We start from the raw sequence: 5,927 nt of genomic DNA, 5'->3' as shown, positions 1-5,927 counted from the left end.
CTTTATTGGGTTGTACAAAAATGATAGCCTTCCAAAGACTCCCAACTGCCCATGTTTATGCTCCATGTACACTTTCCAATGACAGTTTGAGCCTCTGTTAATTAAGCTCCACAGCTTTTTCTGGCCAGGACTTCCTGTGCCGAGCCCAGGTCACTGAGATGGTAGAACGATCAGTAATAACCCTCGGTGGTTACTGGGGCATCCCCTCTCCAGCACCAGTTCTTAGGTGCAGGACGAAACAGCTTTGAGCGAGAAGGTGCCAGGGAAGGAGGCCATGGCCTGGAGCCAGAGGGAGCAGAACCCTAGGTTGTCTGCCTGACGGAGAAAGAACCAATTTCACCTGGTGACAGGCAGTGACTGAGAAAGAAACTAAGGTTAGAGAAAAAAAGGAAAGGAACTTTCTCTGACAGGATGGATTTTCTTCTTTTTAAAAACTCTTCCCAGGAAAGGTTGGGAACTGTAAATGAGAGGGAGCAGGTGGCCTGGGGAGAGCAGTACCCTCAGAGACCCAGGAAAGGGGAGAGGTAGCCAGTGACCCTTGGGACCCCTGGCAGGAGGCTCCGGGCCTGGGGTGAAAGTCAGTGTGGGAACATGAAGGTTTGGGGCCAGTGTTTGCTCATGTTTCATCTTTCGTCTTACCCTGAGCACAAGTAAGAGGACTGATCACAGGGAACCTGGAGCCTTCTTTCCAGCCTGTACTTTCTCACACGCACTAGATCGCAGGAGAGAAACTCGCATGGTTGCAGGAGGTAGAACCTGCAGCACCTCCCCAAACTTTTCCTCTTATGGTATCCTCTGGGTTATTAGAGCCTCTCATTACCTGAAATAAGAAAATGGCACATGCTTAATTATTCATTTTCTATCACCCTTAATGAAGGGATTAACGATCAGTGAAACAAAGGAAATAGTCTGACCTTCAGGCTGGCAGGAAGTGATAATTAACTAAAACCTCAAGTTAGTTTAAATGGACAAATGAAAGGGTTTTAGTGCTCTTGATGCAAATGAGCCATTAGGGTCACTAACTGAAGTCACATAATAGAGCAATGGCAATGAGAAAATAAACATGCACTAAAAATATGCTTTCCTCATTAGGTGTGCAGGTGCTCTTTGGGAGCTTTCAGAGCTTCTTAACTTACCTGATGTCCTAGGTTCTGAGCATAGGTGGAGAAAGGGTAGCAGGGTTGTGGTTTGCAAGGAGGGCAGGAGGGGGTGTGTAGGCTATATGCAAGGGAGGGGTGTGCATGGGGGTGGGTGGCAGGAGTCAATGTGGTTCAGGTGGAAAGAGCATCAGGAAAGTAGAGGCTCACTTGGAGATCTGTTAACCACAGCTTCAAGACCAACTGGTTGGTTTTTTACTTGGTTGACTGGCTTGACCAAAAGTTACTATGGGGATGATTCATGGAAGCATTTGCTGTATGGCATGTAAACACAGCCTTCTAATCTGGACCTTCGCTATTAAAATGGTCATAAATAGCTATGAATTACTACTGTTGTGTAACTCGTGACATGATCACGGCTTCTGGCAAAGCAGATGGGACCTGCGTTCCAGGCGTCGCTGCAGTGCCATCTTCTCCATAGCGTTACTGAGCACAGTGTGGTTGTTGCTACGCAGATGACAAAACGGATCTCCTTGCCCTGTTCCCTCCCAGGATAACACTTTTTTTTTTTTTCAAAAGGCCATCAAGCCTTGTAAGTCTCCACACATAGATACTGTGTGACATATAAATATCTATCAGCTCAAAATATGGCAACATGAATCACTATTAATAACTTCAAGAGCCATGGGGATTCAGGCAGTCCAATTCCTCTGCCAAAAGTTCAGAATGTTTGCTCAGTGCTTTGATTTTTTTTTTTTTAAACTCTGTTCTTGGTTTGCTTCAGCACATTTTCTATTTAGATACTCCATCGAGTATGTCAAACTTTATCTGTGACCTTACTAGGACATATCAGAGCACATGGACAAGAATGGACGGCCTTTAAAGCTATTAAAGTTTTAAAAAATCATGCTTGCCTAATAAACATTTTCCATTTCTATCTAAGCAGCAGCCATCTTTGGTCTACATACAGAAATTGCTAAAGGAAAACAGAGGAAACTCCCTTATTATTAACTATTTCTTAAACATTTGCTATTTCCAGACACAGTGCTCCAATGCATCATCGCTAAGGCTTGCATCAATCTTACAAAGTAGACATTATTCCCATTTTGCAAAACAAGGCTCTGTAGTTAAGTAACTGGCCTGAGATTATACACAAGTGACTTTCAGGACTGGAATTCAAACCCAGGGCTCTTTATCTTGAGCCATACGAAACTGCCATAGTTAATCATTACTGACCCAAAACAGGAATTTTATGGTTCAACCTACTATTACAATGCATTGCCCCTGAAAGGAAATTCAGAATCTCCTCCTGACATCAGGAAGATTCCTTGCAGACTAACAACATGTTGACTGGCAAACTGTATCACACACAACTGACTACCGAGGGTGGGAGGTGGGGAAAATGGGAAGGCACTCTTTGCATTAGTGACTGTTATAACTAAAAACATGCAGTAACACTGCACAAAAAGTGGTGAAGCATGCCTAAAACTTTTAAATAAACTTAAAGTTTTTGATACATCTTACCTGAAAATGTGTACATGTAATCATGTCCACTAGACTTCTTCAAGCATTGAGATGATTTCTAGTATTTGAAAACTAATGATGCTCAGGTACAATTTGGTAAACCATGTGTTTTAATGAGCAGGTAGCCTAGAGTCTATAATGTGGATGTATTAAGAGGATAATTTGGTAAGAGCAATTTAATTTATTGGGAACTACCTGGAAGCCAAAAACAGTGCTTTAGGTAGAAGCTACTATCTATGACAAGTTATTTCTCTATGTTCTTCTCTTAGAAATAATGCACAGGCCCAGCCATGGTAGCATGCACAGGATGGTGCTGCTTGGTTTGCTGAGTCCACAAGAGAGGCCCAGGTTCAATGCCTGGTTCATCCTAAAAACCTGAGCACAATGGTGTGCGCCTGTAGTTCCAGCTACTTGCAGGGCTGAGGCAGGAGGATAGCCATACAACGAGACTCAGTCTAAAACACCACAAACACACACTCACTACACAAAGGTGCATAATGAACACATCTTCCCTTTTAATCACAGTTTTTTCCATATAATCCATGTCTACATTTTCACCATATAATATCATTGTTTGAGAAAAATTAAGGAGACTAATGATTATTGCATTTAGTATATAACACAATTATTATTAGATGGATAGTATCTGGATGATTTTGTCACAAGCTTTGGGCCAAGAGAGAATAATAAGAAAAAGATCTGTTAATGACCTTTAGAATGAGATCTCAGTCACCAAAGGAATCTCATTTTACTGAATGGGAAATTGAAACATAAGAAAGCCAAAACTTATTTGGCAACCATTGGACTCTGGAGACACCATAGTGATTAACATTCAGCTCTCCTGATTCCAGTGCCAGTGCTCCTGCCCATCCCTGACCCCCATCCTAAATCATAGTTTGGTTCAAAGTAACATTTTGTTCATTACAGTTTACATTCATTTTCCTTGAAACCACCTGGTACAAATAATAAAATATGCATTTCCAATAGTAACACATTATAATAAACCCAATATCATAGATAATTATATTGAAAATGGGATAAAGTAGATTCTTCATATTTGGAACAGGATATTCCACTTTTTTCTTTATTAGAACATGTTCGTGTGTGTATGAGAGAAAGTGCGTGCGTGTCAGAAAGAAGCACTCTTCACAGAGTCTGTTCAGTAGCAATTCCCTTCCTAGAGTCTTCTAGCCTACTGGATCCTGGGCTCTCGTGCATGTGCCTCTTGTGTTTTCAGCTGATCAGGCCGGAGATTTCTACAAAAGAAAGTTAAAGCCAAGGGGCTAGAAATGCAGATCTCCAGCGTGAAGTGTGAAGATGTTGGAGGCAATAATGCAACATTGGAAGAGTCTGCAAGACACTCGTATGTGTCATTCAGAGGTGCATGTGGGTGTTGTGCCCCCACGCAGAATTCTTCTTCATGGACCACCAGGCTGTGGGAAGACATTACCTGCATATGCAATTGCTGGGGAACTTGACCTGCCCATCCTGAAAGTGGTTGCTCTGGAGATTGTCTCCAGAGATTCTGAAGAGTCTGAGCAGAAGCTGAGAGAACTATTTGAGCAAGCGGTCTCAAATGCACCCTGTATCGTCTTCACTGAGGAAATTGATGCTATTACTCCCCAAAAAGAATTTGCTTCAAAAGATATGGAACGAAGAATTGTAGCCCAGCTCCTAACCTGCATGGATGATCTGAACATCATGACTGCTACAGCTTGGGTCCTAGTTATTGGAGCTACCAACCGACCAGACTCATTAGACCCTGCTTTGAGATGCACAGGAAGGTTTGATCGAGAAAGTGTCTAGGGATTGAAAGAATATTCACATTTTGTGCAGAAAACTGAGACTCCTTGCAACTTTTAATTTTTGTCACTTAGCACACCTAACACCAGACTTTGTTGGTGCTGACCTGATGGCTTTCTGTTGAGAGGCAGCCATGTGTGCAGTCAATAGGGTCTTAATGAAGCTACAGGAACAGCAGGAGAAAGATCCTGAGGTGCAAGGTTTGCTCTCTGGAGGAGGCCAAGAGGAAAGGCTGGGGACCAAGCCCACTTCTGCAACACAGGATGAATTGCAAAGGCTGCTGCAGTTGCTAAGAGACCAAAATCCTCTCTCAGAGGAGCAGATACAAGGATTGTGCATTGAATTGAATGATTTCATTGTTGCCCTGTCCTCAGTCCAACCCTCTGCTAAAAGGGAAGGCTTTGTCACTGTCCCTAATGTGACATGGGCAGATATTGGTGCACTAGAGGATATTAGAGAGGAGCTCACCATGGCAATATTGGCACCAGTTCGTAGTCCAGATCAGTTCAGAGCTCTTGGATTGCTGACTCCAGCTGGAGTCCTCCTTGCTAGTCCTCCTGGCTATGGGAAAAGTCTCTTGGTGAAGGCTGTGACAAATGAATGTGGACTAAATCTTACATTTCTCAAGGGCCCTGGATTACTAAATAGGCATGTTGGTGAGAGTGAATGTGCAGTACGACAGGTTTTTCAATGAGCCAAGAACTCTGCACCTTGTGTGATTTTCTTTGATAAAGTGGATGCTTTATATCCTTGAAGATCAGACTGAGAGACAGGAGCAAGCGTTTGAGTGGTAAACCAGTTACTCACAGAAATGGATGGTCTGGAAACACGTCAACAGGTGTTTATCATGGCAGCCACCAACAGGCCAGATATCATTGACCCTGCAAACCTGCGCCCAGGCCGACTGGACAAAACACTCTTTGTGGGCTTGCCACCTCCAGCAGATCACTTTGCCATCCTCAAAACATCACACGAGATGGCACCAAATCCCCCTTGGATGCAGATGTAAATTTGGAAGCCATTGCTGGTGACCTTTGCTGTGAGTGCTATACAGGTGCTGATCTCTCTGCTTTGGTACAAGGAGCTTCAATCTGTGACCTGAAACAGGAAATGGTGAAACAAAGGAGTGGAAATGAAAAAGGTGAACTCAAGGTTAATCATAAACACTTTGAAGACACTTTCAAGAAAGTAAAGCCATCTATGTCAAAAAAGGATCAAGTGATATATGAGTCTCTGCAGCAATCCCTGTGCTAGTGACATCTCCAGCTACCACCGTGGGGGAGACCTGTACATCCAGCCGGCAGAGAAGTCACACAGCCAAGGTGTCCACGTTCAGCTTGACACACATGTGGTCTCATGTAAACATTTATTTTTCCAACTATGAGACCAAGCTGGCACTGAAGATTCATCTGGCCAGCCCCTATGAAAATGGTCTATTTACTTTTTTAAGAGAAAACATTTTTTTAAACTGCTTTAATAAAATACTTTTTTTTTTTTTTTGAG

General features: G+C 43.0%; 1 pseudogene; it reads left to right on the top strand.

The window, feature by feature from the left end:
• Nucleotides 1-1,506: 1,506 nt before the first annotated feature.
• LOC102477742 (nuclear valosin-containing protein-like pseudogene) lies at nt 1,507-5,678 on the top strand (annotated as a pseudogene).
• The last annotated feature ends 249 nt before the right edge of the window (nt 5,679-5,927 follow it).

Source organism: Tupaia chinensis, unplaced genomic scaffold (assembly GCF_000334495.1).
Source record: "Tupaia chinensis unplaced genomic scaffold, TupChi_1.0 Scaffold145870_1, whole genome shotgun sequence".
Lineage (NCBI taxonomy): Eukaryota > Metazoa > Chordata > Mammalia > Scandentia > Tupaiidae > Tupaia > Tupaia belangeri.
This window is presented reverse-complemented; position numbering and strand designations above follow the sequence as displayed.